Consider the following 26,459-nt stretch of genomic DNA (forward strand, 5'->3'; position numbering starts at 1 on the left):
TTCTGTGACGTGCAATAGATGGACTATACAGGGGTCGGCAACCTTTCAGAAGTGGTGTGCCGAGTCTTCATTTATTCACTCTAATTTAAGGTTGTGTGCCAGTAATACATTTTAATGTTTTTAAAAGGTCTCTTTCTGTAAGTCTATAATATATAACTTAACTATTGTTGTATGTAAAGTAAATAAGGTTTTAAAAATGTTTAAGAAGCTTAATTTAAAATTAAATTAAAATGCAGAGCCCCCCTGACTGGTGGCTAGGACTCAGGTAGTGTGAGTGCCACTGAAAAATCAGCTCACTTGCCGTCTTCGGCACTCGTGCCATAGGTTGCCTACCCCTGGACTATACAATACAAATGATAGAACATGCAATTTGCCAAAAAGCATGTTATGACATTGACTTCGGCCAGAGCAGGAGTAGGTTTGAAGGCCCCAACCCTGCAACTGGTTCCAAGCAGGCAGATGCTTCTGTCCATGCAGTGACCCACTGAAGTCAGTAGGGATTGGCACAGGTGCCAGGTTCTGTCCAGGTATATCTAGCTGCAAGATCAAGGCCTGAGTTTGTAAAATCTTATTTAGACCAGTGGTTCTCAACCAGGGGTACACATATCCCTAGGGGTATGCAGAGATCTTACAGGGGGTACATCAACTCATCTAGATATTTGCCTAGTTTTACAACAGGCTACATAAGAAGCACAAGCAAAGTCAGTACAAACTAAAATTTCATACGGACAATGATTTGTTTATACTGCTCTATATACTATATACTGAAAAGTAAGTACAAGTCATATTCCAATTGATTTATTTTATAACCATATGGTAAAAATGAGAAAGTAAGCAATTTTTCAGTATAGTGTGCTGTGACACTTTTTTGTATTTTTTGTCTGATTTTGTAAGCAAATAGTTTAAGTGAGATGAAACTTGGAGTACACAAGACAACCACATTCCTGAAAGGGGTACAATTGTCTGGAAAGTTTGAGAGCCACTACTGTAGACTATAAGCAATTTGGAGCTGGGAGTTTGACTTCAGTGGAGATCTAATTGTAGGATCAGGATTTTCATCAGGATAGATTTTATTTTTTGTTTCCAAAGCTACATGAATGATAAGGCTATGTTGACTTTTTTTTTAGGGTCATCAGTCTTGTTATGGTTCATAATGACTGGGAGCAGGAAATGTGATAGTGTATTATCAGCACTGGTCAAACGTGTTATATTAAAATAGGGAATTTGCTGATGTGTAATTCACTCAGATGAAGTTTTACATTTAGCTTATGAACACAATTTCTTTGCTGCATGTTGTAAGATCTCATAAGAACAACATTCTAATTAATTTAACTGGGAAATCCACATCTTGCAATTAAAGCAAAATATATAATACAAATAGAAGCGAGATGGGGTATTTTAACTTTGTCTCCCTGCTTTTCTAATTTAACTGTATAAATGTTTCTTAGAGTAGATTAAATTATATCTGTATATATGTACAGATATTTTATATCTATATATCTATATATAGTTATATAGATAGATATAGATCACCATGGCATTTGAAAACCACAGTTTGTAGCAGATACACCTACCTCACTTCCTCTACAACAAGAATTGTAATTCACATTACTTAAGCAAAAATAATTTTAATTCATATAGATGAAAATATATCAATGCATTGAACAAAAATCTTGTCTGCTCAAAATAACTGGAAATGCCTTTTTCATTGTGAAAAAAGTTAAAATCAATGTTGTGCATTTAAATTGAGTAGTCAGAATACTGGTACAGAGAATGGTAGAGCTGGACATAATGCAGCTTGTGGCCCTTATCCCCATAGATGCAAGGTCTGTGTGTGAAATCCTGGCCTTATTGAAGTCAATATGAACTTTGCTGTTGACTTCAATGGGGCCATGATTTCACCTTCTATGTGGAGACAAACATCATATTTGCTGTTGTAACATTAAACTTGATTATTAAATATGAAAAAATGCCCTCTCTCTCCTCCTGCCCTTAACATTCCTCCCCATCTCTCCTCTCCCTGTCTTATTCTCTCCACCATCTCCCCTTTTATAGATACATCAATAATCAAAAATAAAAAACAAACATCATCTCCCCCAATTGAACTAATGTGACCTCAGTGATTGCTCCTATTTAAATTTATAGTGAAATGGAACCTAGAGGCCAACTGGCTCGGGGCCCCATTGTGCTAGGTGCTGTGCAAACATACAGCAAATGTTAGTCCCTGCCCCATAGAACTGATAGTCTAAAACAGTGGCTCTCAACTGTGCCCCTTTCAATAATGTGATTTTATCTTGTGTACCCCATGTTCATCTCACTTAAACTATTTGATTACAAAATCAGACAAAAAAAGAAAAGTGTCACAGCACATTATTACTGAAAATTTGCTTACTTTCTCATTTTTTAATTTTATGATTTTAAAATAATTATACTTGCATTTCAGTGTATAGTATATAGAGCAGTATACAAACGAAACATTTCATGCAGACAATGACTTGTTTAATGATTTTGCTAGTGCTTTCTATGCATCCTGTTGTAAAACTATGCAAATATCTAGACATGTACCCCTAGAAGACCTCTAAGTACCCCCAGGGGTACATGTACCCCTGTTTGAAAACCAGTGGTCTAAAGGACTACTTATATATTGCATCCGATCCCCCTCCATCTGTCATACCAATTCAGATTGCAAGCTCTTTGGGGCAAGGACTCTTTTAATGATGTGTGTACAGTGCCTAGAACAATAGAGTCTTGATTGCTGGGGATTTTGACACAAATACATAAAAATTGTTGTCCATCTTTCCTTGATGTCCTTTATATTCTGTCTTTCCCTACCTCTTTTCTCTCCCTACCTTTTCCAGCTCTCCATTATTCTTTTGCTTTTCCCTCCTTTCACAAGCATTTTCTTCATCTCTTCTAGTTTTTTTTCCAGTCTTTTCTCACATTTCCCTCTTTCTTTGTTACAAGAGAGATTTGCTACAGTTCTGCTTCTGAAATCAGCAGCCCTTTCCCTCAGGCCTGGCAGGAAAGCTGACAGTGAATGTTATATTCTACTCATCATTTTCACCCTGCAGCTCTCTAACAACTTGAAAGAGCTCTGTGCATACAGGTGGCCTCTGTTAATTTCTTTTTCAGCTGCTGGTGACTGAGCAGGAGACCCACTGTGTGTGGCTATCACACAGAATGGAACAGTGGAAATGAAAGTAAGTTGATGCACTGGACCATTAAAGTATGTCAAGTATGTATGTAATACTGATTTATTCACTCCTGTAAACAGTGTAATATTTTCTATATCTTGTTTCCTATGCAACACCTCGAAGGGACAGGTGCTTAGAAATGATTAGGATGAAAGCCCGTCCGGATTTTTCATATTCATTTTCAGATCCCAGTTCAGAAAGTGTTATTAGGACCTGATTCAGAAAGAAACTTAAACACATGCCTAACTTTAAGCATATGAATACTTCCATTGATTTAAATATGAGTTCTATGTCTCTTTCACCAACAGAAATTGGTCCAATCAAAAATATTACCTCACCCACATTGTCTCTAATATCTTGGGAACAGCACGGCTACAACAACACTGCAAACAATACTTAAAATTAGGCATGTGCTTAAGTACTGTCCTGAATCAGGGTCTTATTGAATTTGTACTTGCACACAGCCCATTTTTTTCTGACCATTGCAATACTGAAGATCCCTGAATCATTCAAGCTGCTGTCTCCTCTGTCTTCTCTTGATCCCTTAACTTTTTAAACTAGGTGAAGGGACTCATCTCTCATCTAGATGAAACTCAAGATGCTGACCAGGAAATTCTCTTCAGGGAGGAATGGTGAGTTCAGATTCTTATTTGTGTATAGATATCAATGGAGAAGCTTCACTTCTGGCCGTGCAATGCATGTGTCATCCCTATTACAAAGGCTAATGGATTTTCTCCTAGTAGAACACTGTCAGAAAATGCAGCATGAAGTATCAATGGCAGCTTGTTATTACATGACAGGGTGTGATCCGTGTACAAACCCTACACTGGGCAACAAGAAATTAAGAGATTATTTTGGGCTCAGCCAGCAAATGTATCATCTGATGGAGGAATTAAAAGAGAGGGGAACAGCTCATGAGAGGGCAGACATGCACTCCACTGCTCCAGCAGAGCAGAGGGAAGGCTGATTAGTCTCTGATGGTTTCTAGGGTGGGTCATCCCTTCCCTCAGGGAAGGCCCCTTTGGGGCAGTTGTCAGAGAGGGAAGTATCACCCTCTGCCCTGCATGGACCCTGGACATTGGTAATCCCTTTTTATTTCCTTGGTGTGGATTACCCCAGCAGGGAAATCCATGGACTGAGCTGGCCGGGCGGGGGCGGGGGTGGGGAATAGGAAGTGGTCCAGTGAGGACAGCCTTAAGCAGCCTCAGTTGCTAGACCACTGGTAGCCCCAAAAGACCCTTGGTTGGAGCTTGGTGGAGTGGAGGGACCTGGGCTCCCCTTCCAACAATCCTTCTGCTGGTTCTGGGTCATGGCTGTGATCACTAGGCCATGCTTCTCGACCAACCTCTGAGTGAGGACCATTACACAGATAAAATGGCTTTCTGTCAATTTGCAAGAGGCAAAGGTTAAAACATTTCAAATTCCCCTTCAATTGTTCTCCATCCCTCTCCCCAGTCATTCCTTAAAAGCCCCCCTTTTTTTTAGGCCCTCACAAATTTCCAGTGATCATGTCTGCTTTCTCACAGTCAGCCTTCTGTAACCTGAGTTCACTGGGAAGTGAGCTAGTCTGAAGAAAGACTGAGGATTTTGATCTTTGATTACTGATATCTTTAAAGCATAGAGGTCAATTCAGACTGCACTGATGGTTTGAGACTTAGGGTATGTCTACATCTACAATTTTGCAGCGCTGGTTGTTACAGCTGTATTAGTACAGCTGTATAGGGCCAGCGCTGCAGAGTGGCCACACTTACAGCAACCAGCGCTGCAAGTGGTGTTTGATGTGGCCACACTGCAGCGCTGTTGGGCGGCTTCAAGGGGGGTTCGGGGAACGCGAGACCAACCCGGGGATGGAGACCAGCTTCGCCGCGGTTTGCTCTCGCGTTCCCCGAACCCCCCTGCAAACCGCAGGGAAGGAGACCTGCTTGCACAGGGGTTCGGGGAACGCGAGAGCAAACCGGGGAAGGAGACCAGCTTCGCCGCGGTTTGCTCTCGCGTTCCCCGAACACCCCTGCAAACCGCAGGGAAGGAGACCTGCTTGCACGGGGGTTCGGGGAACGCGAGAGCAAACCGGGAAAGGAGACCAGCTTCGCCGCGGTTTGCTCTCGCGTTCCCCGAAACCCCCTGCAAACCGAGGAAGGAGACCTGCTTGATTACCAGACGCTTCCTCAGGTATGCTGGGATACCTGCTTATTCCACGGAGGTCAAGAAAAGCGCTGGTAAGTGTCTACACTTGATTACCAGCGCTGGATCACCAGCGCTGGATCCTCTACACCCGAGACAAAACGGGAGTACGGCCAGCGCTGCAAACAGGGAGTTGCAGCGCTGGTGATGCCCTGCAGATGTGTACACCTCCTAAGTTGCAGCGCTGTAACCCCCTCACCAGCGCTGCAACTTTGTGATGTAGACAAGCCCTTAATCTTATTACATTATTTTTGTAGCAGTTCAAATTGTTCTTAAAGTGTTTCACAAACAGTTAGGACCAGAATCTGATATACCTATTTAGTTTGCATAAAGCCTCTCTCTGCAAGAAGTTCTACTGAGCTTACTATGACTAATCAGGGAGTAAGATTATCCAACAAAAACAAAGGATTCACAATCTGTTCCCTATGAATTAGCAGCTCTTACACCATTCCTCTGAAATAGATCAGCATGTGTGGAAGTCTAGGCTGTACAGGTTGTCAGGGCAATTTTCCCTCAGGATTCCTCTATCTAGCTGCATAGAATATGATCATGCAGATGTCACCTTTGCATAATAAAGAGAAATACTTGGTGGCATGGCTTGGCCTGTCTGGTACTTAAGCTCAGCAGGACAATGACAGTAATACCAGCATGAGGGCCTCACCACAGCTCTTTTCACTTAATCTCCAGGCAGCCTGAAAATAAGAAAAACAAAGATACTGCTGGTCCCTTCTGGACTCATACTCTTTTGTTTTCTTTGTTTCTCTCATTTGATATGTTGATGTTAGTTCATTTATATTTATCTCATTCAAAATGTAGCATTGTTTTTTGCTTCCTGAGCTAGTCTCAGTTGGCGTACCCTTCCCAGGTGGTCAGCAGGCTTCACAGCCACACAGACAACAGAGTGTTGGTCACTCAGTGTAAAAATCACTATTTCAGCTCTCATTACACTGACAAAGCTCCTTCAAACCACAGACTGCTTATTCCAGCTGCTTCAAGCCGCCTTCTGATTAGCCTGCCTTGCACATTTTGTTTTGGCTCTAATAAAATTTAACACTTGACATGCCTGCTCCCACATAAACTAATGGGACAATTCCTATTGATTTCAATAGGAATAGGATCAGGCTCTTCGGTTTTTTATATGAAGTGTTGTATCTTGTGCCATTGATCTGTACAAATCACTGAATGAAAAGTTTCAGAGTAGCAGCGTTAGTCTGTATCCACAAAAAGAACAGGAGTACTTGTGGCACTGTAGGATATGTCTACATCTACAATTTTGCAGCGCTGGTTGTTACAGCTGTATTAGTACAGCTGTATAGGGCCAGCGCTGCAGAGTGGCCACACTTACAGCAACCAGCGCTGCAAATGGTGTTAGATGTGGCCACACTGCAGCGCTGTTGGGCGGCTTCAAGGGGGGTTCGGGGAACGCGAGAGCAAACTGGGGAAGGAGACCAGCTTCGCCGCGGTTTGCTCTCGCGTTCCCCGAACCCCCCTGCAAACCGCAGGGAAGGAGACCTGCTTGCTCGGGGATTCGGGGAACGCGAGAGCAAACCAGGGAAGGAGACCTGCTTGATTACCAGAGAGGCTTCCTCAGGTATGCTGGGATACCTGCTTATTCCACGGAGGTCAAGAAAAGCGCTGGTAAGTGTCTACACTTGATTACCAGCGCTGGATCACCAGCGCTGGATCCTCTACACCCAAGACAAAACGGGAGTACGGCCAGCGCTGCAAACAGGGAGTTGCAGCGCTGGTGATGCCCTGCAGATGTGTACACCTCCTAAGTTGCAGCGCTGTAACCCCCTCACCAGCGCTGCAACTTTGTGATGTAGACAAGCCCTAAGGTGTCACAAGTACTCCTGTTCTCTTTGAGTGAAAAGTGTATGGGGTTGAAATTAAAAAAATATATATAAATAAAAAATTGAGAAAAGCAAAGGGAAAGAAAAAAGCAATGATTAAATCTTGTGACTAAAGAACCCAACTACAATGTAAGTGTCTGCTCGTTCATTGTTGGATTTCTGTCCCTTCCTCCACTTCTTTCCTGCTTTGCATGATCTGGAGTGTAATGGCTACATTAAGTTAATATTTATATATACTTACTTGTAGTCTTTTGTTATTTTAAGTATAAATTTGAAAAGGACTCCCCATTTTTTGTAATGGATTATTCCTAGCGGTGGTTGGCTTCTCATGGGTATAGAAACTCTACCTCATCCTATAATTCTTGCTAAGATAAGACTGTAGAGCCAGATTCCGATCCCTTTCCTCATGCTCAGTTAGCTTAGTTTAATGAAAAAACTGTGTGTTAAGTGCAGGTTTTATTAAAGTTGTTGGAAAGCCTTGAAAGAATATGACTTAATTGGAAAAGCTGAACCTGAAAGGTAACTGATCAGATAGAAGGAAGAAGCAGCCCCAAATATCAGGCATAGTTAATGAGAAAGGATTGTGCATGTTTAATCGGCAAGGACCCCAAATTGGTCAAAACCTGTGTCTGTTGTTAACTTAGCTAAAAAAAATTACATCACTTGTTTGTTAAAGGATATGAAGTGTAAAATCTTGAGGGGTTCATTGCTAATAAATGCCTGACCAAGCTGGAGCTGACCAACATGAGTCTAAGCACTCCTGCGTCTAGTCCAGTTGAGTATTTTGATCAAATGCTTTTAAATAAGGCCCTACTTGAATTTTGGCATGATTGTCCAAAAACTGCAGCTGAGTTGGACACAAGCCATGGAAAACTACAGAAAAGTAGTAAGGGGCCTTATTTGCTGTAATTAAGTCCATTATTAATTTTCCAAAATTGCCTGCTGTTGACGGCCTGAGGCTGAGAGCAGGGACCAAGGGCCGCCATCAGCTGACAGTGGAAGCTCCTGCTCTCAGCCCCACGGTGGCCAGGGCTCCCACTGTCAAAACTGCGGTGGAAGCCTAGTATTGTGGAATTTGCAATAGTGCAAGTTAAGGAGGGCCTTTCTTATAAATGTTTGTCACTGTTTGGATGTAGTAAATGGCTTGTTGTTTAGACTTTTAGGCATGTTTACAGCAATTGTGTATAAAAGAATGTAGGGTTAAATTAATGTCTAGTCGTATCCTAAATTAATAATAATTCTAACAGCACCTGACTTTGTGACTAGTCCTACTGAAGTCAGGTGGGGCTAATTGTGATGTAAGGCGCTATCCAACAGGGATAACAGTTGATAATATCTAACTAAAGATAGAGTTAGAACTGGACCCTAATGTTATGGTTTTTTAGCTATAATACACATACAACAGCTATAGTGACAGTCTCATTTATAAAGATACATCCCCCTACCTTAGGCTCTAATCAAATGGATGAGTATAAGATTAGCAAAATAAAACTTTGGAAAATACATGAGCCCAGATTCTGATCTCAGTTACACTAGTGTGAATTCAGAGTCCTGCCAATGAAAGTTACTGTTATAAAAACTGTGTTCAGAATCTGGCCTATAATGTAAAAATCCAATCCAATCTGTAAAAGGCAAAGTGGTATCATTATATAGGGGCTGTCTCAGTGGGACAGAGAATGCTTTAAAACAGACTGCTGGAAAAGAAGTTTCAATAAATTATTTAAAGGCTCCAGTCCTGCAAATTACTCTATGTGGGTGAACCCTGTTACTTTGCAGTGCAATTTGCAGAACTAGCTCTTGAAAGTGGGGTGGGATGGGCTGAGACTGAAGTGGTGAATTGCACACCCTAGGACCAACATGATAATGTCTCAGTCACCAGGTATCTTTCTGAGGTGCCATCATTGCACCATAGGTTGTTTGGTGTCAGAATGCAAATACCTAGGGTATGAGGATCAAATATAGTGAGGTTTTTTAAAGCAATGTAAATCACTGGGACCAGCTAAAAATCAATGCACCACTTTATGGAGAGCCAGAGGAAAGAATAAAGACGACAGCATAGGTGTTAAATGATTACAAGTGATCAGGCATTCTGCACAAGATGCAAGCAGAGGCACAACCCCGCTGGAATCCACTATAAAAGATTATTATTATACCAAGTCTCATGCTCAAGAGGCTGTGTACTACTGTTGCAAGTCAAGGTATTATAAAAAGCCCTCACTATCCTTGAGGATATGGCGTGAGGAACCCACTCAGCTGAAAACTTTTCACACTGTGTCTGACACATAAGCAAGAAGGTTTGGAGAAAAAGACCTACAATATATTACAGGGGCACCCTTACGCTGTTCTACATCAGCAATATGCGTTGTCCTCAGGATAGTTCCACATTTCATGCAACTGCCCAACATAGTCATCAATATTCACAACATGTGGAATCACCTATAGCAAAGGTAAACAGTTTGTGTCATTGGCAGCAGAACTCTTTTCATTTGGGAACTTATATTAGTGATCCTTACAAAGCAAACCATTTTCAAGGTCATCTAGCTACAAAACAAATGGATGTGGGGCCTGGCTCTGATTCCTTAGCCACATTCCTCCCTCTGGTTCAGCTGCCTTTGTCTGATGTCCAATGATACCTACTGTCAAGTTTGTACTGCATCAGACACAAAGTAGATGTATTCCAGGTATTTTTAAATGATAGCGCGTCCCTTAATGGAAAGATGGTACTGAGTCATGGAGTTTAGATTCAGATTTTAATTTCTCCAAAGCCTGAAGCAGAGAAGAGAGTTAGCTTTGCTGTAGAGGCTTAGTCCCATTTCTAGCAGAAATAAGCATCTAAGTGTTTAGTGTTGAGAATGTCTCAATAACTAGCCATTTTCCAATTTTCATGTACATTAAGAGCAAATGTTTCCACAGAGGGTATGGTCAGTAGTAGAGTGACCATATTTCCCTATGCTGAATGGGAGATACCTGGTAAAATTACTCATATTCAAGCAAGTTCAATGGCAATCAATCAGAACTAAGCAGTACATTGAAATTAACATCATGTTGACTGAGTCCCTGTTAAAAAGAAATACTGTGTAGATGGATTCTTTTTATTTACCTTACCTTTAAGGCTTTAGGGGTCAGGAGGCCTTAAATATCGGACTGTCCTGTTTAAAAGGGGACATCTGATCACCCTAATCAGCAGCCCTCTGTGTCCACCAATGGTACCTGGAGCATAGAGGGCAGAAGAAAGAGAAAAATATCAGGCAATGACAGACATCCTGTGTCATAAACAGATAGTAGGAGTTAATAGAACAGAAGTACTTTATATCTCTTTTGCCTGTAAAGGGTTAACAAAATCAGTGAGCCTGGCTGTCACCTGACCAGAGGACCAATCAGGGGACAGGATACTTTCAAATCTTGAGGGAGGGAAGTTTTTGTGTGTGCTGTTAGTTTTTGGTTGTTGTTCACTCTGGGTTCAGAGAGCGACCAGACGTGCAACCAGGTTTCTCTCCAATCCAGGCTCTTATATGTCCAGAATAGTAAGTACTAGGTAGAATAGGCGAATTGGGCTTATGTTTGTTTTCTTTATTTGCAAATGTGTATTTGGCTGGAAGGAGTTCAAATTTGTATTTTGCTGAAAGGATTTTAATTTGTACTTGTATAGTTAGGCTGGGAGGGTATTCCCAGTGTCTATAGTTGAAAGACCCTGTAACATATTCCATCTTAAATTTACAAAGATCATTTTTACTGTTTTTCTTTCTTTAATTAAAAGCTTTTCTTGTTTAAGAACCTGATTGTTTTTTTTATTCTGGTGAGACCCCAGGGGACTGGGTCTGGATCCACCAGGGAATTGGTGGGGAAAAAGGAGGAGAGAAAGGTTAATTTTCTCTCTGTGTTAGGATTACTGTCTCTCTCAGGGAGAGTCTGGGAGGGGGAAGAGAGAAGGAGGGGGGAAGGTGGATTTTCCTCACTGTTTTAAGATTCAAGGAGTTTGAATCACAGTGAACTTCCAGGGTAACCCAGGGAGGGGAAGCCTGGGAGAGGCAACAGTGAGGGAAAGGGTTTACTTTCCTTGTGTTAAGATCCGGAGGGACTGGGTCTTGGGGGTCCCTGGGCAAGGTTTTGGGGGGACCAGAGTGTACCAGGCACTGGAATTCCTGGTTGGTGACAGTGCTACAAGTACTAAGCTGGTAATTGAACTTAGAGGAATTCATGCTGGTACCCCATCTTTTGGACGCTAAGGTTCAGAGTGGGGGATTATACCATGACATCCTGTCTTTTGAAAATCTCATCATAACAACTTCAAAGTGTTCAAAAGTGCTCAGGATTAGCTTAACTCTGCTCTTATTGAAATCAATGCTAAAATGCCCCTGACTTTATGGGAGCAGAATTAGGCAAATGGAAAAATCTCACCCTAAATGTAATAAATGCACCATCCTCATTCACATCCTTTGCCCTATGGACTCTTCCTTGTATTTTGGAAATTATCTGTTTTTGCTTCATATACACCATAAATCAGAGGTGGTTGTATTGTCTTTATATGTACAAGATTAACAATACATGGGGGGTGGAGGAAATGGAAAGATTCAACACTATACTGTAAATAAAGGGGAAGGTTTCAAAGGGTGGACTTAAACAAAAAACCAAACCTCTTTCTCAGATCTACTCTAAAAATAATGCCTAGAGTACCTGATGTTTGCAAAGGTCATTGGGAGAATGCATGAAAAAACAGGAATTTTGTGTTTGTCATGTCCTAGGGCTTACTCTACAGTGGAAATGAGCGGGTGTTCATGGCATCAATTTGTTTTTTACGACAAAATTCTTGACTCCCAAGTATTGTGTTCTAATACGTGAAGTGTATATAGAATGTGAACTGAAATTTTCAGAGGGAAGTGTTTTACTTTCAGGGTAAAATCTACCCTTTTAGATGCACCAGAACTTAAAGAAAAACCCACTACAATATTTTTTAAACTTATTTGAGTGCTGTTTGTAAATTGTAATTATACAAGGTGCCAACATAGGACCAGATATGTGCTAATTTGTGATTTATACATTGAACATCTAAAGGTCAGTGAGGAAGTCAACACTTACCCTCTGTAACTCTAGCTGTAATGTTTTAAAATGGCATATGAAAACTATTACAATTAATTATTTAGTCAGATTGATCATTAGTTGTTTGATATTTTGGGGATTAAAAAAGTTCTGGTGTTTAATGTCTTGTGATTAATTAAACATCACCATGAATTAGCACTGAAGAAATGCAGTTTCCTCTAGTAATTCAGGAATTGCTGACTGTGATGTAATGCGTGGAGCAGTTATGAGAGCTATTTTGGCTCACAAGACAGAAATAGGACAGGTTATATAGTTATGGTAACATTAAGTCCCTTGTTTAGTTAGGAATGAATTGATTCAATCTTTGACCTTAACATAAATCTAGTCTGACAAGGTGGGTGAGGTAATTTTTATTGGACCAACTTCTGATGGTGAGAGAGACCTGCTTCTGATCCACAGACAGCTCTTTGTCAGGTCTGGGAAAGGAACTCCCAGCATCACAGCAAAATGATTGTTTAGCATAAGTAGTGACCACATGCTGTAAGGGACCATTCAAGTTAGTGGCCCACTAACACCTCTGCAGTCATAGGACAAAAAGAGGGGATTAGTGGGTTATAGATTTGTGGGACTTTGAAAGCTTGTTTCTCTCACCAGGAGAAGTTGGTCCAATAAAAGATATTACCTCACCCATTGTATCCTGGACTGACCTGGTTATAATTACACTGCATATAGCTAGTCTAATGCCAATCACCAGACATACTTGATAGAAAGGGCATGTCTACACTTACATTTTATAGCATTCTAACTTGCTGGCTCGGGGGGCTGCAGCAAGGCTGAGTGCTTTAAAGCGCTAGTGTTGACAGGCTCTGAGAGCATAGACCAGAGCTAATCCCCCTGTGGAGGTAGATTACCAGGAGCACAGAGAGCTCCCTCTCAGTGCTCATGTGCGACCACACTCGCACTTCAAAGCGCTGCCGTGGGAGCGTTCCCGAAGCAGCGCTTTGAAGTTTCCAGTGTAGACATACCCTTAATAAATTGGCAGGTTGTTAGTCTAGTTTAAAAATATCATGGAATATCACCCAAAGGGCTTGTCTTCACTGCAACTTTCTTGTCCAGGGGTGTGAAAAAACATCCCTGAGCGTAGCAAGTTTCCGCACTGTAAAGCATCAGTGTAGACAGTGTACCAGCGCTGGGAGCCACACCCCTTGTGGCGGTGGCTCTTTTAGACCACACAAGCCACGTTAAAGCACTGCCGTGGCAGCATTTAAGCCTTGCCAGTGTAGACTAGCCCAAAATCAAGCCTATGAGTCATTACTAGATGTGTTAAATTGACTGAAAAAATTTGAATCACAGGAAAAGTATCTGACCGATTAGGAAATGTTTAGATAGCTAAATCTACACAATGCAATGATTTTGACACTGGTTTCCTGTGTCTGTGCATGCTATTTGCACTTCCAAGTCATTAGTGATATATAAAATTAAGTGGCTCTGAAATAATACCTGGATTTTATGCCCAATGCTATCTATTGCACCTAGAAACCATGGTAACTGTGTGCTATGAAGATAAATGTATTTGTAGGGTGGAGGGGTGAGAGATGTAGCAACTGTATCAAATTATTTGACAGATTTTAATTGTGGAGTAATCTTGCCACAGGAGAATTAGATAAATAATCTCACATAGAAATATAGCACATACTTAATGTCTGGACCAATCTAATTTTTCCAGAGCATTTCACTTCCAAACACTGCTGTGTTCTTCTATCCATTCCTTTCTGATACACAGAAAAAGTGGTTAGACAACCTGTCCTGTCTCAACTTTCATGCTCCTGCACAACTCGCTCCTGACAATCTCAGCTTCATGACTTTTTTCACAATGGTTTCTGCATTTGGAACAGTCTCTGCTTGCTTGTGCACAAAGCACCTTGTTCACATCCTTCTTCCACTCTCTTCTTTATACCTACTGCTTTTGCCCTCTCATTCCTCATCTTTAAGTTATTTGTGTTGTACTTGTAAGTTCCCTGGGCAAGGCCCTGTCTCATTTTATGTTTATTAGGCTACATGAACTTCTGCGGCACTATGTAGGTATTAGGCCCTGTCTACACTGGCAAGTTTCTGCACAGTAAATCAGCTTTCTGTGCTGTAACTCCTGAGGTATACACAGACAAACCACTTAGTGCGCAGAAACTGCACAATTGCACTGCTGTAAAAAACCCACCCCAACAAGAGGCATAGAGCTTTCTGCACCAGGGCTACAGTGCTGAGGTGCCTGTGTAGACACCCTGGTCAATTACACCGCTGCGATTGGCCTCTGGGAGGTGTCCCACAATGCCTGTTCTTGCCTCTCTGGTCATCAGTTTGACCTCTACTGCCTTGCTCTCAGGTAACCAACCATTATCCTCACCCTGTAAATTCCTTTGGAATTTTGAAAGTCCCCTTCCTGTTTGCTCAGTGATACTTGCAGTGGTCTTGGGGCATCTTTCCAGGAGGCCATGCCTGCTCCATGCACAAGACGATCCCCTGCTTGCCGCAAAGCTGAGCTGCTGGACCTCATCAGCATTTGGGGAGAGGAGGTTGTCCAGTCTCAGCTGCACTCCAGCCACAGTAATTATGATACCTACGGACAGATTTCACAATGCATGACAGACAGGGGCCATGACCAGGACACACTGCAGTGTAGGATAAACGTGAAAGAGCTGCAGAACACCTACCACAAGGCATGGGAGACAAACCGCTGCTCTGGTGCTGCACTCAAAAGCTGCCGGTTCTACAAAGAGCTGGACACAACACTTGGCAGTGACCTCACCTCCACTGCAAAGGCCACGGTAGCTACTTTGGTGGCTCATGTGCCAGTCAAGAGTGGATCGAGCCAGGAGGAGGAAATCTTGGACAAGGAGGACCTAGAGGCAGAGGATGACTCGGAGATCAGAGGTGTATGCAGCGAAAAGCTCTTTTCTACCCCAGAGGAAGCTAGTCAGTCACAGCTGTTGGATCATGGCAAAGCACAAACAGGAGAGGAGGCCCCTGGTAAGTAGATTTGATTTTGGGAATTGCTGAAGCGAGTTGTTGGGGGCAGGAGAGTTGCGGAAAGCAGGCTCGTCTCCCACCACATGCCTAGGCTGAGCAGTGGAACAGGCTGTTGATTGACTCCCTCACTTCATGGGGATCTCCCTCAGACATCTCCAGGAAACTCTTGTGGAAATACTGGGCAATCCTTGGTGCTGGTCTCCTGCTCTGGAGACACACCTTCCCCCTATGAAGGTTTGGGACAGACTACCTGCTGCTAGTCTGGGCAGCCTTTATATATGGCCCAGCTGAGCCCTGATTGGCTGTCTCCAATCACAGCCCTGATTGGCTCTCAGTAAGCCCTTTCCTGATTGGCTGTGGACCTGTGCAGCCTCTCTGGCTTACCCTATCCCCCTCTCACATGGGTGTGGGGCAGCTATCCCACCACAAAGCCAATCAAATACTGAAAAATATGGTTCTCTGCATAATACCATGTTGCAACGAAAAATTTCAAGGGTTTCAAAAAGATTGTACCAAAATGAAACATTCCACACATGCCTACCTACATATAGAATTTATGTAAATGTACTTTAGTCACCACTGTACATGCTAATCAGAGCTCATATTACAAAGTCAAGAGTTAAAGTGGTTTTGCCATTAATAACCTGGAGCTAAGGGCATGTATACACTGGCAGAGTTACAGCACCAGGAGTTACAGCACCACTCAGAGAGCGCTGAAGGGAAACTGCTTTGTATGCTCACACTGTCAGCTGCCTACACAATAGCATGTTCACACTTGCGGCACTTGCACTGGTATTCAGAGCTGCACTCTGGGCAGCTATCCCACAGAGCACTTCTTTCTTTTCTGCCGTTAAGTATTGTGGGAAGGTGGAGGGGGTCGTGGGGCACCCTGGGTCCTGTCCCAGTGCCCTGTGATGCACTGCGTCACATCCCAGCAATCCCTGTGCTTCCATTAGCATTTGGCACCATCTTTCAATGGTTTGGGTATTGCGTGCCCTGCCTCTTCAGGGTGCAGGAATGGATCCCAAACCGTTGATAGTATGCTGCTTGCTCTTACTAACACATCACGAGTGGCAGTGAAGTTATTCCTTAAACTACAAAGGCATGAGGAGTGTGACATTGATCTCGCCATGAGTACTAGCCGCAACGTGAGATTGCTTGTGAGTCCATTGGGTCTGGATAGAGCATTATTACTGACTGAGCGATTCCAGTCAATCTACCCCCTATGATTAGAGCTACAGTCTCAACCATCAAACAAAGCCGACATATACCTAAGTTTGCTTGGCCATGTGAACAGAGGTAATTCAATATGCCAGGCTCTGCCTGTGTCCTCTTCAGATGTGTCTAAAGTTGGTCTATTGTCCGAATTGCCATCCCTTGGACATGCTAGTGTGACTTCTCCCACCAATTCTGGACTTCTTACTGTGTTGGACAATTCAGGATAATGTGTACTGGGGCCTGTGCCACCCAGGATTGTAGTCACCAATGTCTCCTTAATAGGTTGGAGAGTGCAGGTGAACTCGATGAAAGTTCAGGGTCTGTGGTCAGAATGAGAAGCTTCTCCACATTTCAGTATCGTGCAGCTTCATGACATCTACAGTGCCTGTCACACCTTTCGGGATCACATCAGTGGCTCAGCAGTTCGCATACTCAACAACAATATCACTGTGCTGTTTTATGTCAAGAGGCAGGGGGAGCACACTGCCTCTGGTATGACTTTCTTCCAATTCCGATTCCCTCAGGTCATTTTCAAGCTGAAATTGGATCGTGCCAAATTTATTGCTCCAGTGTGGCTGAGGCATTATCAAGTCAGCCTCCTGTATTCCATCCTTTTCACCCCAACCTACTGATTCAGCAGTAGTCAGGTTTTGCATCCAGCTCTTGGCTCCCTGCATCTCACGGTGTGGATGCTGCATCGCTAGATGAAGAGGAGGCACGATGTTCAGAGCTGGTCTGGCTTAATAGCAGGAAATGCTCCACCATGGCAGCCTATTTAGCCAAATGGAAATGAGTCTCGGCATGGTAATTAGCCCAGGGAGTTCAACCAACACTGGCTTGCATCCAGGACATCTTGGAGCACTTGGTACACTCTCAGTCTTCTGGTCTTGCACTTGGTTCACTGAGAGACCACTTGGTGGCAGTTTCTACATTTCATCCACCTATCCGTGGAAAGCTCGTGTTCTCAAACTCCATGCAGTGAGGTTCTTGAAAGAAGTCATTCATCTCCATGAGCTGGTTCTTTTGTGGAACCTTAATACTGTTTTAGTGGCTCTCATTGGGCCTCTGTTTGAGCCTCTGGCAACCTCTTCTTTCCCCCTTTTGTTCTAGAAAACTCTGGTGTTATCTGCAAGGAGAGTCTGTGAGTTGCAGGCATTGATCCTTACATTCAATTTTCCCAAGACAAATTAACCCTTCAGCCATATCGTAAGATTTTATCAAAGGTGGTTTCTCAGTTTCACTTGAACTAAGTTACATAGCTACTGCAGTGTTCTTCTCTAAACTGCATTCAATGCCAGAAAAGCAGCATCTTCACACACTGGATGTCAGACAATGTCTAGCTTTTTATCTGGATAGAACTAAACCTTTTCATTCCTCACCTTGTCTGTGCAGAGACCACTTGACCCTTCATTCGGTCTGCATATGGAACAATCTCCAGGTGGATAACTTCCTGAATCATGACAGCATATGAACTACTCCAGGCTACGTCTCCTCAACTGGTAGAAACTCATTTTACAAGAGCTCAGATGACATCAACAGCATTTCTAAATCCAATTCTTATATTGGACATTTGGAGAACAGCCTCTTTGCATACTTCTGTAAACCATTATGCTATTACATTTGCATCCAGCTGGGATGCAAACTTGGGGATGGCAATCCTGGAGTCCTTCTTTAAATAGACTTTAAGTCCCACTTCCTGCAGGTACTGCTTGCCAGTCGCTCACATGGAATACATGTCTGCATCTACTCGAGGAAAAAACTGTTGACACTATTTTCATTTATTACTGTTTCCTCATGGCTAAACTTGCCATGTACCTCAAGGCAAAAGATGCTTTCAGCTCTGTCTCATGAGACTGCTGTAATCTTTCGACGTACCTTTGCAAAGACTACTGCTGCATCATAGTGCTCCTCAGAGCACGTTAAGAAACTATATTTTCCTTTCAAATTTCTGGCGTGGTGAATCGCAACCTAAGTTACAGATGTAATAAAACCATGAAAACAATTTACAGCTGAAAAACCTAATTTTAAAGTCAGCATGAAAATCCTGGAAAGGTGGGAGGGGCTCAATTCTCTTGTTAGTCAGCGGGAATCGGGGAAACCACTGAAATCAACAGTTACACAAATGTAGCGCTGGTGTAAGGGAAATGAGCATCAGGCCCTACACATTTCACCTTTGTATTTTTCTGAGAAACTTTATCATCTGGAAGAAGAGGAAACACATCCTGGGCAACTAAATGAGCACAATCAACCTCTTTGCTGTTCTCTTGTTACTTGTGAAATTGTTTCTTTGATACAGTCTTTCTGGTTGCACAGTATTTCCTACTTGAACGTATATCACACTTCATATAATTTAGAACAACAAATGAAGACTGAAGGTGGACCAAGAAAGAAAGTCTAATAAGGAATCTAAAGCCTTTGGGTACACCCAGTATGCTACTTATGTATACAAACATAGGAACTGACACACCAGTTTAGACCAGTGCTCCATCTAATCCAGTAGCCTGTCTCTGACAGGCACAGCAGCTTACAGATGCTGCAGAAGAAGGTGCAATATGACCTGTAGAGCAGTGGCGCTCAACCTTTCCAAACTACTGTACCTCTTTCAGGAATCGGATTTGTCTTGTGTACCCCAAGGTTCACGTCACTTAAAATCTACTTGTTTACAAAATCAGATTTAATAATACAAAAGCATCACAGCACACTGTTACTGGAAAGTTGCTTACTTTCCCATTTTTATCATATAATTTATAAAAAAAATTGGAATATAAATATGGTACTTACATTTCAGTAGATATAGAGCAATATAAACAAGTCATTCTCTATATAAAATTTTAGTTTGTACTGTCTTTGCTAGTGCTTTTTTTATGTAGCCTGTTGTAAAACTAGGCAAATATCTAGATGAGTTGATGTACCCCCTGGAAGACCTCTGCGTATACCTACAGGTACACACATCCCTGTTGAGAACCACTTGCCATAAATGACAATTAAGAACTATCTGTCCATAGGGGAAGTTTCTTTCTAATCCATATTAATTAGTGGTTGGGTTTTTATAATGTAAAGCATGAAAGTTTATAGCCCTTGATAGGATTAAAAAAATAGCTAATAAAACTCTGGATGTTCTCACTATCCACATCAAAATGTAGGGTGAAATCCTGACTCTACTGAAGTCAACAGGAGTTTTGCCATTGACTTCACTCGGGTCAGGATTTCATGACCAATCCTTTTTTGAATCCTACCAAGCTCTTGCCCTCAGTGATACCTGGTGATATTAATTTTGCATTGTGTACAAATGTATTTCCTTTTATCAGTTTTAAATGTGTATCTTGTATCATGATAAAAGGTTAATAAGAGGACCCTATTTACACTTTTTTTGGCTATTCTGTAAGGGTCTGTCTGCACTATGAACCAGGGGTGAGATTCCCAGTTTGTGTACACATACTTGTACTAGCGTGATGAAAGTAGTGTGAATATAAACAGTAGTGTAGCCATGGTAGCACAGGCAGCAATAGTGGTGACACAGCTTAGCAGCACTGAGTACAAACCCACTGAACCACGTGGGTACTTACTCAGCACAGCTAAGCCATGCTGCCACTGCCTGCGTTGCCCGGCTAACACTACTCTCATTGAGCTAGTGTGAGTATGCATATGTGAGCTGGGAATCATACTCAGAGATTGTAGTGCAGATGTAGCCTAAATTAAACGGTTCCAATATTTTCAGTTTCCCATGGTACAACGTCTTTCCAAATCTCAGATCACTTTCACCACTTATCTCTGAATCCCCTTCTGCTATATCTTTTACTGAAATAGAGTGACCAGCCTGAAACACAGTATTCCAGGTCAGAGTGTCCCATCATTTTATATAATGACCAAATAACATGTTTGGTGGTATTTGTATCCCATTTCTTACATACCCTAACATTGTTTGCATTTTTGCCTGCTGCTTTGCACTGAAGTTTTCATTGAGCTGTGCACAGGTCATTCAGGTCATTTTTCTGAGTGGCTACAGTTCATGTAAAAATCAAACCAGCAATGCATATGAATAAATCCACTTTTTTTTCCTTTCAGTGTGCATTTCCTCACATTTGTCAACAAGGCATTTCATCTGCCACTGTGCTTGCCATTCACCTCGGGCCTGATCCAAAGTTCATTGAACTCAGGAGCAAGATTCTGACTGACCTAGAGACTGATCATGCACTCGCTTTTTATGGTTATTAATGACCAAAAATGGTGCAACACAGTGAAGAATAAAGCTCCACTCCTCTTTGCTTGAAAGCATTTTTTTTCTGACCCCTACCTAAGGAAGTGTAACCCTCCACTAAGGAAGGTTGGTCCAGTGGTTGGATCACTAGTTTGGTCTTAGAGACCTGGGTTTGATTCTCTGCTTTGCAATGTTTTTTCTATGTGACCTTGGGCAAGTCACTTACCTCTCTGTGCCTCAGTCCCCATCTGTATAATGGGGATAACAGCACTGCCCTACCTCACAGGGTTGTTGTGAGGCTAAATACATTAATGTTTGGGGGCAGGGCACTGAGATGCTATAGTGATGGAAGCCATATAAGTATCTTAGATAGTGTCGGGATTTGCTTGTTCTTGTTTCTATTGTGCTTGTTGACTATAAAGCTGTGAAAAGCCAAGTTTTCAATATAATCAAAAATGAACAGACTTTAGGAAAACATGCCAGATGTTTGACTTTAACAAATTTGGCATCATCGCATTTTTTCCCCTGGCTTGGCAGCAGGGAAGATTTTTTCATACAGGTCTAGCTGCAATGATTGCTTTGATGGCTATTTTGATGAACTATAATTGTAATGCACATGATGAATGTAGTGTTTTTTTTTTGTTTAGTATTCAGAAATAAAGTTAGCGAAGAGGAGACAATTTATAAGCAATTATCTTTCTTGAAGGATAATCTTTGGCTACTTTGTCAACAAGCCAATATTGATGATCTAGAAATAAGAGATTCATGTGTGCTTCTGCTTTTCTGCTCCCTGACTGTACAGAAATAGCAACAATATCTAGGCAGGCACATAGTGTTCTGCATTGCTATAAAATAATGAGCTGTGCCATATAAAAGCTTACAAACAACATGAAGCCTACAGACATTTTAAAAGCTAGACAAAAGATAAGATTGCATTTGACTAAAATGAAAACAGTATCTTGCAGGCACTAATATCTAGTGCGAAAAAGGAATAGGAAATGTTACAAAGACACTTGATTTTAGAATTAAAGATATTTTTGAAATTACTGAAGAATATTTTTGGATGGTCAGTTTTTCAGCTACTTTGGTATAAAGGGCCTGGAATAAATTTTTAAAAGCTATGCAATGACAGATATTTCTGGGTATTAGTAGCTTCCTTGAGGAAGCTTTAAAAGTACAAAGTGAACGAGAAGTACAAGAATGTCCTAGAAATCCAGTGACTGACTAGATTGTCTCATCGCTTTTATAAAATATATAGTAATTTAAACAATGAAGATGAAGAAAACAGCTCATGCAGTTGGAGCCCTAGGTGAATGGCAAGTACAGTGGCAGATGAAATACATTGATCCAGAAGGTTAGTAAGTTTAATCTGAATTTTGTATCAATTCATAGATTTTAAAGTATATCTACACAGTCAAATAAAAAATATAGACCCCATGGCAGCAAGGCTCAGAGCCCGAATCAACTGACTCAGGTTCATGGGGCTCAAGCTACAAGGCTAAAACTCGCAGTGTAGATGTTCGGGCTCAGGCTGGAGCCCAGGCTCTGATACCCATGGAAGGTCAGAGACCCTGGGCTCCAATGCTAGTGGAAAAGTCAATACTGCTATTTGTAGTCCCATAGTGAGAACCTCTCAAGCTCGAGTCAGTTGACCCAGGCTCTGAGACTCACTGCTGAGTTGTTTTTTTTCTTTTCAGTGTAGACGTACCCTGAATAATGCTGGCCACAGAATGTAATATAGTTACTCCTGTGCTGAGCCCAATAAATTATGTTTCACTAAAGCAAGGGTCGGCAACCTTTCAGAAGTGGTGTGCCGAGTCTTCATTTATTTACTCTAGTTTAAAGTTTTGCGTGCCAGTAATGCATTTTAACGTTTTTAGAAGGTCTCTTTCTATAAGTCTATAATCTATAGCTAAACTATTGTTGTATGTAAAGTAAATAAGGTTTTTAAAATGTTTAAGAAGCTTCATTTAAAATTAAATTAAAATGCAAAGTCCCCCGGACTGGTGGTCAGGACCCGGGCAGTGTGAGTGCCACTGCCATAGGTTGCCTACCCCTGCACTAAAGCATAACTTCCCGATAGGAATTCAGTTTTCATGTGAAGACTTCAATAGATGAAAAATCCATCATTTCTCTTGATAGTTTGCTGTAATGGTTAATTGCCCTCACTGTTAAAAATGTGTATCTTATTTCTGAATTTGGGTGTGTTTTCAAGTATGTCTTTTTTAACTGTGCACGCATTAATCACCAGATTGATTGAGCAAATAAGGATTTTTGGTAGATTTTGTTAACCAATTCATCCACAGCAGTGGCATAAAACTATACATTCAGCAAGGGGCAGAGCCTTTTTTGATATAAACTGGCATAATCTCCCATCTGGCCCACAATATCCAAAATGAACTGATTACCTATTACACACCATTATCAATCCAAGCAACAGAGTTCAGATGCTTCAAACCCATCTCACCTACAGTCTGTAAAGGTGCTGTGATACACTGTTTTGACAAGTGTTTGTTAGAAATCACTAATTGATCTTTTTTCTGACAGCCTTTAGCAGCTATGTTTTAGGAGTCAGGACTGCAATTTTCACCACTTTGGTCCTCAAGATAACAACACAGCTGACTTTTGAAAAGGAATCTAAAGCATTTGAGCTATGACACAATTATAGGAGGAATCATTTTTAAACAGCATGTCCAAAATTTTAACTGAAACAAAGGGAAACATTTATCAAAGCAACACACACCACTACCAACAGCTGCATTCTTCTGCATCATTAGTAAATTTAATTTTGTTTTGTTTACAGTGTGTGAATAGGTGCCATTATCATTCAAAATCATCAATGCAAGCAATTTTCTTTCTCTCCAAGCACGCCTTCTTTCTCGCATAATGATGTCTAATGAATTGTTGTGTTCTGCATCTGCAGTAATCATGACTTCATCCTTGTCTTTAATCACTGCAAACCAAGCCATTTTTGGTATTCTTTTGAAGATATGGTCAGCAGCTCCACAGGGACAGGAAGCCAGGGTGGCAGCAGGTGCAATAACGACTGCTCCCATCAATAGCAGTGCAAATTCTGAAAGGGGCAAAATGTAACACAGTGCTCAATACGCGGTACAGTGTTACACCTCTGTTAAGTTAACCTTGGTGTTAATTAGAAAGCTGGGTCTGTGTTTATAACTTTAATGTTTACGCAAACTCTACTTACTCTTATCGGTCTGTATGGTGTATATTCAATGTAAATTGTAACATCTGTTTGAAAATCTGCCTGTCTGCCATTTTGCCTGTTACACTGCTTCTCTCAACATAGACAGACCAAAAAGAATGCTCTCACTTATATTACTACATCAGCATTGAAGACAATCAGGTTGCCATTTGTAATGTCATGGATGTATCCCCCCTAGATTACTGACCAGGACTCTGGAGCATCTGAAGAAGAGACTGACCCCAGATAACCCTTCTGAGGTTTTATCCTGGCTTAGTGATAGCGGTTAGGAGGCGTAGTGTTTTGAGAACACTTATGGGCAGTGGTGAAAGTAAGCCGATATACCGGTGAGCTGTACCGGGGTGGATAGGCTTCCCCTGGCAGCAATTGAAAGGACCTGGGGAAGCAGTGGTGTGGCTCAGGCGGCAATTTAAAGGGCCCAGGGCTGTGACAGCCACTACCACCCCGGCCCTTAAAATAGCCACCAGAGCCCCACCGCTGCCTCCCCAGGACTCTGGCAGCAGGGATCCGGGGACAATTTAAAGGGCTCAGGGGGGTAGCGGCAGCCAGAGCTCTGGGCCCTTTAAATTTCCGCCCGAGTCCCTGGCTGCCACTGCTACCCCGGGGCTCCGGCTGTGGGGCTCAGGTGGCGATTTAAAGGGCCTGGGGCTCCCACTGCCGCTACCCTCCAGGGCCTTTTGAATTGCCACTCGAGCCCTGCTGCTGGAGCCCTGAGGTAGCGGCAGCAGGGTTCTAGCGGTGATTTAAAGGGCCAGGGGCTCCCGGCTGCTGCTACTGCAGTGGAGCCCCAGGCCCTTTAAAGCTTTTCCAGGGGCCCCGGAGTAGCAGCGGCAGCCGGGATCTCCCTCTGATGGTGATTTAAAGGGCCTGGGTCTCTGCTGCAGTAGCAGCAGCTGGGAGCCCCAGGCCCTTTAAATCACCCCTGGGGCTCCCAGATGCCTCTGCAGCTGGTAGCTTGGGGTGTTTTAAAGGGCCGGGGGATTTAAAGGCCCCGCCTCTTCCAGTGGAGGCCATGCCTCTTCCTAAGAAACTGGAATACTGGTAAGTCCTCTAAGTTACTTTCACCCCTGCTTATGGGGTTCATAGATCTTGTGCATAAGTCCCACTTCAGATCTCAAAATAAGGCTTATGTGGTGAGTAGACCTTATAGACTCATAGACTTTAAGGTCAGAAGGATCATTATGATCATCTAGTCTGACCTCCTGCACAATGCAGGCCACACAATCTCACCCGTCCACTTCTATAACAAACCCCTAACCTATGTCTGAGTTATTGAAGTCCTCAGATTGTGGTTTGAAGACCTCAAGCTGCAGAGAATCCTCCAGCAAGTAGCCCAGGCCCCATGCTGCAGAAGAAGGCGAAAAACCTCCAGGGCCTCTGCCAATCTGCCCTGGAGGAAAATTCCTTCCTGACCCCAAATATGGCGATCAGTTAAACCCGAGCATGTGGGCAAGAGTCATGATCAGATCCTTCGCATGAAATTCATTCTGTGCAGTTATGTACCTCACTATTGAGTCTCAGTACAGTATATCCTTGATTTAAAGATTTCCCATTAACCTGAGATTAAAACATGGCTGAGGATTTGTCCCAATATACATATAATAATACATTAAATGAAAAATCCATGTATTGGGCTTGATTCTGCTTCCACTTACACACTGTCTTCCCTGTGAAAAGGACAGGGCCTGTTAGGTAGGAATCCAACACATGTCTGGAGAAGTGACTGGAAACAGAATCCCTGTGTTAACTTTTGTGAGCAGAAAGACTGGAACGTGTCACAACTTGTTACCTTGAGGGCAGTCTACAAAGGCTGACAAAATGAAACTTGTACTTTTGAGAATGTAAGGATTTAGCAATACCAGCTGCGTATGAGATGTGTGGGAAATAAACACCCAACAAGTAAAGGAGTAAGAATCTTTGAAGCGATTTAGGGTGCTGTAAAGATGTGGGAGTTGTAACCAATTCATTTATTTTTTTTCATCCATTTATTGTATATGATGTGATGTTATGGTCAGTTTATATGCTATTTCATATATAATCAAGGTATGCTCAATGGATTTGAATTGTAGGATTTAGAAGTATAGGAATAATAAATATTTCCGAGTGATGAGTGTAATAGGTATATAAGTAAAGCATGGCTGAATTGCAAGGCCTATAGGCTGAGACTGAGACCTGTAAGATTTTAGCTCAGCCATACTAGGACATAGGCTTAAGAATGCTTAGCATGAGTGAGTGACCTAGGCCACGGGGGTGGGAGGGACTGCAGCAGAGTTCTCGGTGCTGCCTGGACCTCTGAGCCTGGAGCCTCTTCCCCATTCCACCACTTCCCCTGCAGCCATGGCCCCTGCTTGCTACTCCCCTCTCTCTCCCCTCCCCCGCTGCGACCCCAAGAGCAGAAAATCTTTGTGCTCCTGGTCCTCCTCCAGCCTCAGGGGAGGGGGGAGTTTTTTTCTGCCCTCCCTCCCCCCAATCCATCACTACTCCCCATCCTGGTGGCATGAGGTTTGAGGAGGCTTAGCTTCCCCCAGCCT

The 26,459-nt window shown here is 42.4% G+C and overlaps 1 protein-coding gene across 2 annotated transcripts in view; it reads left to right on the top strand.

Annotated features, from left to right (window-relative positions):
* The window catches only part of SHCBP1 (SHC binding and spindle associated 1), a 110,442-nt gene that overhangs the window by 38,715 nt on the left and 45,268 nt on the right, over positions 1-26,459 (top strand). For both annotated transcript variants that reach the window (XM_030581264.1, XM_030581265.1), the window contains exons 2-3: positions 3,133-3,200; positions 3,756-3,826. The gene's annotated coding sequence lies outside the window, so the exon portion shown is untranslated. The remainder of the gene's footprint in view (positions 1-3,132; positions 3,201-3,755; positions 3,827-26,459) is intronic.

Source organism: Gopherus evgoodei, chromosome 12 (assembly GCF_007399415.2).
Source record: "Gopherus evgoodei ecotype Sinaloan lineage chromosome 12, rGopEvg1_v1.p, whole genome shotgun sequence".
Taxonomy (NCBI): domain Eukaryota; kingdom Metazoa; phylum Chordata; order Testudines; family Testudinidae; genus Gopherus; species Gopherus evgoodei.